The sequence below is a fragment of the Triticum aestivum genome, chromosome 5B, assembly GCF_018294505.1.
Source record: "Triticum aestivum cultivar Chinese Spring chromosome 5B, IWGSC CS RefSeq v2.1, whole genome shotgun sequence".
In the NCBI taxonomy this organism is placed as follows: Eukaryota; Viridiplantae; Streptophyta; class Magnoliopsida; order Poales; family Poaceae; genus Triticum; species Triticum aestivum.
Window position 1 is genome coordinate 613,451,317 of NC_057807.1, and position 10,922 is coordinate 613,462,238.

The window sequence follows — 10,922 nt, forward strand, 5'->3', positions numbered from 1 at the left end:
GCGGCAACTGTCCGGACTGGCCCATGATTATACGGCCATGGGGATCCTCGGCCCAATCCAACTGATCGGGAGACGGCGTGGTGAGTACCCCCTAGTCCAGGACACCGTCAGTGGGTGGCGTGAGTGACAGAAGCACAGACCCGAGTAAGTAGGTTGTTTGCGTATGGGATAAAAGGGGATGTCGGTGTCAAAACCGGCGGATCTTGGGTAGGGGGTCCCGAACTATGCGTCTAGGCGGATGGTAACAGGAGACAAGCGACACGATGTTTTACCCAGGTTCGGGCCCTCTTGATGGAGGTAAAACCCTACGTCCTGCTTGATTGATATTTATGATGTGGGTATTACAAGAGTAGATCTACCACGAGATCAAGGAGGCTAAACCCTAGAAGCTAGCCTATGGTATGATTGTTGTTCGTCCTATGGACTAAAGCCATCCAGTTTATATAGGCACCGGAGAGGGCTAGGGTTACACAGAGTCGGTTACAATGGTAGGAGATCTACATATCCGTATTGCCAAGCTTCCCTTCCATGCCAAGGAAAGTCCCATCCGGACACGGGACAAAGTCTTCAATCTTGGATCTTCATAGTCTTGGAGTCCGGCCGATGATGATAGTTCGGCTATCCGGACACCCCCTAGTCCAGGACTCCCTCAGTAGCCCCAGAACCAGGCTTCAATGACGACGAGTCCGGCGCGCATATTGTCTTCGGCATTGCAAGGCGGGTTCCTTCTCCGAATAATTTATAGAAGATTGTGAACACCGGGATAGTGTCCGGCTCTGCAAAATAAATTCCACATACCACCGTAGAGAGAATAATATTTACACAAGTTCAATCTGCTGACGTATTTTGTGGCGTGACGTTACACCACTACCAAGCCTTTACTCGAATTGTTTTTATTGTACCACCTCAGCGCATTTAGCGAAGCGGTTTCCTTGGCACGTCTTGTCGAAGCAGAGATCGTGTTCCCCTTATTCCGGGATTCTCATTAATACGGACGTGGGTAACCCAACCGCGCCCGTTGCCACGCCCCTCCATCGAAGGCGGGTTCCAAACGGTCACGGGGATGGCTCTTGGTATTCTCCCTCTTTATAATGAGACCAAGGCCTGTTCTTTTTCTTCAACCCTCAATCGAATCCGCCCCTTGCCCCGAGTTCCAACACCCAAGGCTCCAGATTTGGGTACTTTCGACCTTCGACAATGTCCGGCTCCGACCTACGAGGCTGGTGGATGCCCTCCTCTGTCACGGAAGAGGACGTGCTCAAGCTGAGAGATGCCAGGTACTTAACCTACGAGATTTCGCATAGGCTGCCTGCCCAAGGGCAAGTTATTCCTACTCCCGAGCCCGGCGAGAGTGTCATGTTCGTGTCTCACCTCCGTCGGGGTTTAGGCTTCCCAATGGATCCCTTTGTGAGGGGGCTCATGTTTTACTATGGGCTGGAATTTCACGACTTGGCTCCGGAGTCCATCCTCCACATCTCATCATTCATTGTCGTCTGCGAAGCCTTCCTCCGCACTACCCCCCACTTCGGCTTGTGGCTCAAAACCTTCAACGTGGAGCCGAAGATGATTGCGGGGCGTCAGGCAGAGTGCGGCGGGGCGGTTATAAACAAGAGGGCCGATGCTCCATGGCCCGAGGGCTCTTTTCAGGAGGAGCTCGGTTTGTGGCAACAGGAGTGGTTCTATATCACCACTCCCAGGGGCAGCAGGCAGAGGCCGCCGCCCGTCTTTCGCCTGGGCCCTCCACAACGGCTGACGTCATGGGTCAACAAAGGGCTTGACTGGGGGCCGTCCAAAGACGTACCCTTGTTCTAGGGCTGGGTTCGAGACCTCCAGGAAGGGGAGATCAATCTGGTCGTAGTGACACAGGTTATGGTAATTCGGCACCTTCTGCCCTGCAAACGTCGCCCCCTCTGCCTGTGGGAATTTAATCCGGAGGGACCACGAGCTCTCCAACACTTCATGGGTTTGACACCCGTGGAGATGTACGAACTGTTCTTCGGATCACAAGAGATGCGTCCTGACTTGACCGAGGACGCTGGCCTAAGCTGCAATCGCCCGGATACTCAAGTAAGTAGCCCTGTGTCCGGACACATTGTCCATTTATTTATCATGGGTTTGCCTTTTAACCAGCTATCCCTTGGACAGGAGTGGATAGCGCAAGCAAAATTGATACGGTGTCCGGCCCCCCTCCCTGAGACCATGCCGGATCCCGTGTTAATTAAAATGTTGGAGGTTGCACCTTCGGAGGAGGGCAAAGGGGGGCACAAGGAAACTACCACCTCTGCCAAGGAGGCTTGCAGTGAGGGGGGAAACGAGGGTCCCTCCCTCCAGGGGGAGAAGAGGACCACTTCCGAAGACCCAGAGGCCAAGGCCTCAAAGCGGGGAAGGAAATCACCGGAAGGTCCCGTGCCGGGAAGAGCTTCGGCCGCACAATCTCCCCAAAGGAATCAGCCCTCCAGCGAGCCATAAGTAAAAAAGGGGGGTTTTGTAATAGGGGACATCCATACTTTATTTCTAAGGTTAACCGAAGTTTTCACCTTGTAGTTCAGATCTCAGCCCTTCTCAGCAGAGCTCATCTTCGGGGGACCTTCGTCCGGAGATGATGGAGAGCGAAACGCCTCCATCTACCGCCCCGTCGGGCGGGGCGGACGACCCTGAGGTGTCGTCACGGAGGGTCTCCCCGAGTCCGGCGGGGCCGGGGAGTTCGGCACCCACTGTTGTACGGCCGGTGGAGCTGCATGATTTGCTCGAGAGGGCGTCTATCTCAGAAGATCACCGCACATTATGAGTATGGTGATTGAAAGGATCTCATCCTCCAAGAGCGGGTTGTATGAGGCCGTCGGAAGCTTGCTGACGGGGTTTGAGGCACGCAAAAAATGACATACCTTTTGACAGTTTTGCACATGGAGTGCGCCCTGTATAGATAGTAGCCCCTGAGACTTGGTATGCTGTCGAAAGTGACAGCATGCCGAGGATCATAATCTCAGTTATAGAATGTCGCCTTTCCTATGCAGGTGGTGGAACGATCGGTGGCTAGCCGGACTGATGGAGTTGCCGAGCTGAAGCGGCAACTCGACGTTGCGGATGCGGACATCGCGCTGGTCAATAAACAACTTGACGAGTCACAAGGTAAGTGGTTGCTCCGCGGTCACCGAGTAAGGGAGCTGATGCCCGTTCCTTAAAATTTATATGCTTGATGCAGATGGTGCCGCTGCTGTGGAAGACCTTCGAGCAGAGCTTGCTCGAGCCAAGGAGCAAGCCAGGAAAAGTGATGCGGCTGCCTCGAAGGCAGCGGAAGAGCTAAAAGCCGAAAAGGCTGTTCACTGCCGAAGCAGGGAGGATATGGCCGGAATGGCCGTGAGAATAAAAGATGCTACCGACCGCTATGAGGTTCTTGAAAGAGAACACCGAGCTGAGCAAGTGGACCTGAAGAAAGCCGTCGCCGAAGCCAAGGATGCCCGTAGTGCGATGCGGGCTATGAAGGAGGAACTGCGTCAGGCCGAAGACATTGCGGCTGGAAAGCCCTTTCTGCTGCGTAGGAAGTTCACGGATCCGAAGTATGCTCAGTTGGGCCAATTGTGTGGTGCGAAGGATCCTTATCTGGATTTGGCGGCGAGTGCGGCGGACGCAGTCGTGCACTTCCGAAGTCAGAAGGATCACGAAATGGAAGAGCTTTTCTGGTCTCAATTCCATAGTCCGGAGCATCCACTTCCGTTGACTGATCGGTTGGCGGAGTGGGCTGAGCTGAATAGGTTTTCCGGACTTGCCATGACGGATGTGGTGGCTCATCTGTGGCCAGAAAGGCCCAAGCCGGAGAGTTATTTTGGCTTGTTGCAGCAATTCCTTCGGGCGGTGCCGCATATCGAGGCGATGAAGCAGTCGGCATGCATAGAGGGTGCACGGATGGCTCTTGCCTGTGTTAAGACATACTGGGCGGAGATGGATGCCACCGCTGTTGCATCCCGGGGTTTGGACCAAAGCCGATTACCCGCCGAGCACTATTTTGAGGAAGTCCTTCCGGGCGCTCATTTAATAGAGTCGCAGTGCTCGAAAGATGTTATGTTCAAATGACATGTATGCTTTGTGAGATCATGTTTATAATGTAACAGCTTTTTATACTTGTGCGTTCAAGTATTGAACTATCTCCTGTGCGGCCGTATATGTATGTATAACCTGAAAGATGGCAGTGTTTGGCTTCAGCCCCCACGCACATGGTGCGGGGGTGTTTGCAAAAGAAAAGCGCTTTTTCACACTTAATCCAACGTCTTGGTCCTTTGAAGGAGGTGATAGCATAGCAAACTAGGCAACCGGACTATAATGCTTTATCACTTTCACTTAGCCATAGGAGCTCGAAGGTGGGGCTACGATATAGCCCCTAGAGGCACCGCGGTCTCCGAACTCGGGGCGCGTATGTGCCTGACCGGGAAGCGGTCCTTCGTCAAAGCGGGGGAATTCTAAACATTCCAGTAGTCGATCGAGTGGTTGACCAGTCTCTCGCTATATCATGACAGTCAGTTTTCGGCTTTCTCTATTGAGGTGCTCGCCCGGCCGAACTGGGGCACAATCGCAGTAGTTCTCCTGGTGCCGCGTTAGCCGATGGAGTGGAACGTAAGGCAGCAAAACACAGGAGCCGGGCAAACCCAACATTTGACCAAAGACATGATTCGGAGCCGATGCATATGAGGCCTAACTTGAGACGCCGAACACTCCCTGAGGTATTTGGTCTTTATGATACCAGGCAGAACAATGCCCTAAGCCCCTAGTGTCCAGGTACGGGCGAGAACTTCTAACGCGGCCGATGCCAAAACGCCAGCCTCCTCCTTGGTTATGGTAGGAACCCGGGGGATGTGTATCAACAAGAGACAGTAAGAAAGGTTTACGCAGGGTCTTAATCTGAAAAGAATCCTTGCAACGGGTCCCTGCTGCATGTCTGCGCCTGTGTCTCCGTTGTGCTGTATCCTAGACGGGTGTAGCACGTGCTTCATCTGTAAAAGAGAAGAACTTAGTTTGGAAAAAATATCGTTCAAAAGATGTATTTAAAATAAAGTATTATAAAGTTGAGCTTTATTGGCTCTCATTGTTTATACGTGCAGCCCCTTGTAAAGAGGTATGCGGCTGGGAAGCCCCTTGTTTATTTATGCCAGACTCGCCTAACCGTGTCCGAGGTCTGAATGACCTGTTTTTAGGGGCTTTGACCAGCAAGGTCGGATTAGTGTGCGGCTGTCAAAGCGGTCTCGCGTTATCCGTGGTCGAGGAACACTCAAAGTTACTCTTTAATGAGATTATGCCGCGTGGACCGGGCATTTAAGCGTAAGAGACGCGTAATGCGGTATTGCGTTAAAGCGGGCGAAAGCTTCGCGTCCGAGTAGTGCTTGATGGCTACTTTTAAATGGGGCGATATGGAAAATGAGCTTTTCGCGATGGAGGTTGTCGGATGAACCGAACACGACCTCTAGTAGTGCAGAGCCTGTACAATTGGTGTAAAGGCCAGGCATCACTCCTTTGAAGGAAGTGCTGCTATGGTGAATTTTGGTAGGGTCTATCCCCATTCTGCGGATGGTGTCCTGGTATAGCAGGTTTATATCGCTGCCGCCATCCATTAGGACTTGTGTAAATTGTAGTCCGTCGATTATGGGATCCAGTACCAAAGCAGTCCCTCCTGCGTTTCGAACACTTCTGGAGTAATCCTGAAGGTCGAAAGTAATTAGTTTAAACATCCAATTTCGGGACTCTGCTGGGGTGGACCCTGCGGCGCGTGTTTTAGCAGGTGCCGCACTATTTTTCCTTGTTATCACATGAAGTGAGTTCACTGTTTTGACTTCTAGTGGGAAAGTCTCCTATTTTCCGGCGTGCTGCTTGTGGGGTTCGTCGTCTTCTTCGCTTGGTGTGTCGAGCCCCTTGTGTTCGGTGTTAAGTCGGCCGAACTGCTTGAAGACCCAACCATCTCTGTGGCTATGGTTTTCAGGCTTCCCGGGGGCACTATGTATTTGACATATCCTATCCAAAAAATTTCCTACGCACACGCAAGATCATGGTGATGGCATAGCAACGAGAAGGGAGAGTGTTGTCCACGTACCCTCGTAGACCGTAAGTGGAAGCATTAGCACAACGCGGTTGATGTAGTCGTATGTCTTCACGATCCGACCGATCCAAGCACCGAACGTACGGCACCTCCGAGTTCAGCACACGTTTAGCTCGATGACGATCCCCGGGCTCCAATCTAGCAAAGCTTCGGGGATGAGTTCCATCAGCACGACGGCGTGGTGACGATGATGATGTTCTACCGGCGCAGGGCTTCGCCTAAACTCCGCGACTATATGACCGAGGTGAAATATGGTGGAGGGGGGCACCGCACACGGCTAAGGAACGATCCGTAGATCAACTTGTGTGTCATGGGGTGCCCCCCGCCCCCGTATATAAAGGATCCAGGGGGGAGGAGGCGGCCGGCCAAGGAGGGCGCGCCAAGGGGGGAGTCCTACTCCCACCGGGAGTAGGACTCCCTTCTTTCCTAGTTGGAATAGGAGAAGGGGGGAAAGAGGAAGAAGAGGGGAAGGAAAGGGGGGGCGTCGCCCCCCTTCCCTTGTCCTATTCGGAGTAGGAAGGGGAGGGGCGCGCGGCCCCCTCCTGCCTCCTTCCCTCTTCTCTCCCGAGGCCCATGTAGGCCCAATAACCCCTCGGGGGGTTCCGGTAACCTCCCGGTGCTCCGGTAAAATGCCGATTTCACCCGGAACGATTCGATGTCCAAACATAGGCTCCCAATATATCAATCTTTATGTCTCGACCATTTCGAGACTCCTCGTCATGTCCGTGATCACATCCGGGACTCCGAACAAACTTTGGTACATCAAAACTTATAAACTCATAATAAAACTGTCATCGTAATTTTAAGCGTGCGGACCCTACGGGTTCGAGAACTGTGCAGACATGACCTAGAACTATGCTCGGTCAATAACCAATAGCGGAACCTGGATGCCCATATTGGTTCGTACATATTCTACGAAGATCTTTATCAGTCAAACCGCATAACAACATACGTTGTTCCCTTTGTCATTGGTATGTTACTTGCCCGAGATTCGATCGTCGGTATCCAATACCTAGTTCAATCTCGTTATCGGCAAGTCTCTTTACTCGTTATGTAATGCATCATCTCGTAACTAACTCATTAGCTACATTGCTTGCAAGGCTTATAGTGATGTGCATTACCGAGAGGGCCCAGAGATACCTCTCCGACAATCGGAGTGACAAAACCTAATCTCGAAATACGCCAACTCAACATGTACCTTCGGAGACACCTGTAGTACTCCTTTATAATCACCCAGTTACGTTGTGACGTTTGGTAGCACCCAAAGTGTTCCTCTGGCAAACGGGAGTTGCATAATCTCATAGTTACAGGAACATGTATAAGTCATGAAGAAAGCAATAGCAACATACTAAACGATCAAGTGCTAGGCTAACGAAATGGGTCATGTCAATCACATCATTCTCCTAATGATGCGATCCCATTAATCAAATGACAACACATGTCTATGGTTAGGAAACATAACCATCTTTGATTAATGAGCTAGTCAAGTAGAGGCATACTAGTGACTATATGTTTGTCTATGTATTCACACATGTATCATGTTTCCGGTTAATACAATTCTAGCATGAATAATAAACATTTATCATGAAATAAGGAAATAAATAATAACTTTATTATTGCCTCTAGGGCATATTTCCTTCAGGATAGCTCATCACTGTTGTCCTTGAGAGGCAGTGTTTTATTATTCGGCCGAGAGCTTTTGAATCCGACGTTGACCACCGTGCTATTTGGGCCATTTTCCTTATTCCGACGCTGATCTTTTCTGCGTCGTGATTTCCCATTTCCATCCCTGACCTCGGATGTACTCGGGTCGCTGGTGTTGCATCTTGCCAGCCAACTATCTTCCCCTGCGCAAAAGCGGGTCATGAGGCTTGTTAGCGCGGCCATTGTTCTTGGTTTTTCCTAGCCGAGGTGTCTTGCGAGCCATTCGTCCTGGACGTTATGCTTAAAGGCTGCTAAGGCTTCGGCATCCGGACAGTCGACTATTTGGTTCTTTTTGGTGAGGAACCTATTCCAGAATTTGCGTGCTGACTCTCCGGGCTGTTGAGTTATGTGACTTAGATCGTCTGCATTCGGAGGGCGGACATAAGTCCCCTGAAAATTTGCTCGAAACGCATCCTCGAGCTCTTCCCAACTTCCAATGGTATTTCCGGGAGGCTTTTGAGCCAATGCCGAGCTGGCCCTTTGAGCTTGAGGGGTAGGTATTTTATTTCATGGAGGTCGTCTCCTCTGGCCATATGTATGTGTTGGATATAATCCTCAATCCAGACTCCAGGGTCTGTTGTTCTGTCATATGCCTCTATGTTTACGGGTTTGAATCCTGCTGGAAATTCATGATCTAGTACCTCATTGCTGAAACATAGTGGGTGTGCGGCGCCCCTGTATTTAGGTGTGCCGTTGTCTTCAAACACTCGGCGGGTTGTGTTGCTCCCTGGAGTCTTCTTTTTTGGCCCATAGATGGACCTGACCGGGACATCCTTTTTGCGAGGATCCCTATGTGGATCGTGTGCCATCTTGTGTGCGGCGCCACTTGCCGCTCTTAGCCTGTCATCTGGTCGTCTATCCGGCCAGGCGGCCTCTTTCTTTTTTGACTGTGGGGGCTCTACGGCCTCCTCGTCAAATTCGGGCAGCAGCTTGCGCTTCGGGTAGCTCTTTGCCTGGTGACTATCGCCGTATTTATCTGCGGTATTGAGTACTTTGCTCCATCTCATTCTGAGTGCGTCCCCCGCTGTTTTGAGCTTCCGCTTTTGCTTCTTCAAACTTCTTGCAGTGGCGACGAGCCTTTTATGAAGGTTCTTATGCTCTGGTGATGTGTCCGGCGTGAGATCGTCTGGACTGTTGTTTTCGCCAGGGATGGGTTGCTTGTCCAATTCATCCTGTTCGGATGGTTGCTTGGTGGCATGTTTGTCGTCTACTGCTTTGCCCTGTTCTAAGGCCGGGTCGGTATGGGTGCCGTTGTTATCGAGGCGGGACTTCGAGTGGCGCTTGCGTCGCCGTTTTGGTTGTTTGTCGGGGGAGTTGTCCTTCGTCTCCCGTTGTTCCTTGTTATCGCTTCCTTTTGGCGTATCCACTATGTATACGTCGTGAGTTGAGGTGGCTTTCCAGTGCCGAGTAGGCGCTGGTTCTTGGTCATCTCCGGCATCGTCTTCCATACCGTTGATGTCTTCGGAGCCGAAGTCTAGCATGTCGGTTAGATCGTCGATAGTGGCTACTAAGTGGGTGGTGGGTGGGCTTTGAATTTCTTCGTCGTCCGCATCCCAACCGTCCTGACCGCAGTCCGGCCAGGGCTCTCCTGATAACAAGAGATACTTTAGCAAACTAAAGATGTCGCCGAAAGGTGAGTGTTGAAAGATGTCCACAGCGGTGAACTCCATGATCGGCGCCCAATCAGATTCGATTGGAGGGGGCGCGGGAGGTTCGGAGTCCGGCGAGGAGTCCGGCACCTCAGAGTCACGAGCTTCATGAGGCGGTGTCTAGCCACCCGTCCTCGATCTACGCAGCCGGCTCCGAATTGAGGATCGGAGCAGACTTGTGTGCGGCCTCCAGGGCACTGTCTGGCTGCAGAGTTAAATCATGCCCATCGTGATAGTGCGGCGCGCTCGGCTGTGGCTCGAATCCATCGAAGATCAAGTCTCCGTGGATGTCAGCCGTGAACTTCAAACTTCCAAATCTGACCTGATGGCTAGGGGCGTAGCTTTCGATCTGCACCAGATGGCCAGGTGCAAAGCCGACGAATATGAAGATCTGTCCGGGGAGAAAGGTCTCACCCTGGACTGCGTCGTTGTTGATGATCGAAGACGCCATCGAGCCTATCGGTGACGACACAGAGGAACTCTCAATGAAAGCACCAATGTCGGTGTCAAAACCGGCGGATCTCGGGTAGGGGGTCCCGAACTGTGCGTCTAGGCGGATGGTAACAGGAGACAAGGGACATGATGTTTTACCCAGGTTCGGGCCCTCTTGATGGAGGTAAAACTCTACGTCCTGCTTGATTGATATTGATGATGTGGGTATTACAAGAGTAGATCTACCACGAGATCAAGGAGGCTAAACCCTAGAAGCTAGCCTATGGTATGATTGTTGTTCGTCCTATGGACTAAAGCCATCCGGTTTATATAGGCACCGTAGAGGGCTAGGGTTACACAGAGTCGGTTACAATGGTAGGAGATCTACATATCCGTATTGCCAAGCTTGCCTTCCACGCCATGGAAAGTCCCATCCGGACACGGGACGAAGTCTTCAATCTTGTATCTTCATAGTCTTGGAGTCCGGCCGATGATGATAGTTCGGCTATCCGGACACCCCCTAGTCCAGGACTCCCTCAGGGGACTTTATACTTTAATGCTATGGTTGGGTTTTACCTTAATGAATCTTTAGTTGTTGTGGATGCTTGCTAGAGTTCCAATCATAAGTGCATATGATCCAAGTAGAGAAAGTATGTTAGCCTCTCCCTCAAATAGAATTGAAATAATGATTACCGGTCTAGTTATCGATTGCCTTGGACAAATAACTTTCTCGTAACAAAAAGCTCTCTACTAATATTTACTTTATTGCTTATTTATCTAAACATCCCCTAGTTTATGTTTACGTGCTTTTTATTATCTTGCAAGCCTAGCCTTTCACACCTTCAAAGTACTTCTAATTTCATACTTTTTCTAGGTAAAGCGAACATCAAGCGTGCGTAGAGTTTTATCGGTGGTCGATAGAACTTGAGGGAATATTTGTTCTACCTTTAGCTCCTCGTTGGGTTCGACACTCTTACTTATCGAAAACTGTTGCGATCCCGTATACTTGCGGGTTATCAGGAAGCAATTCAAGATTTGTCTATTGGCAAAATTCG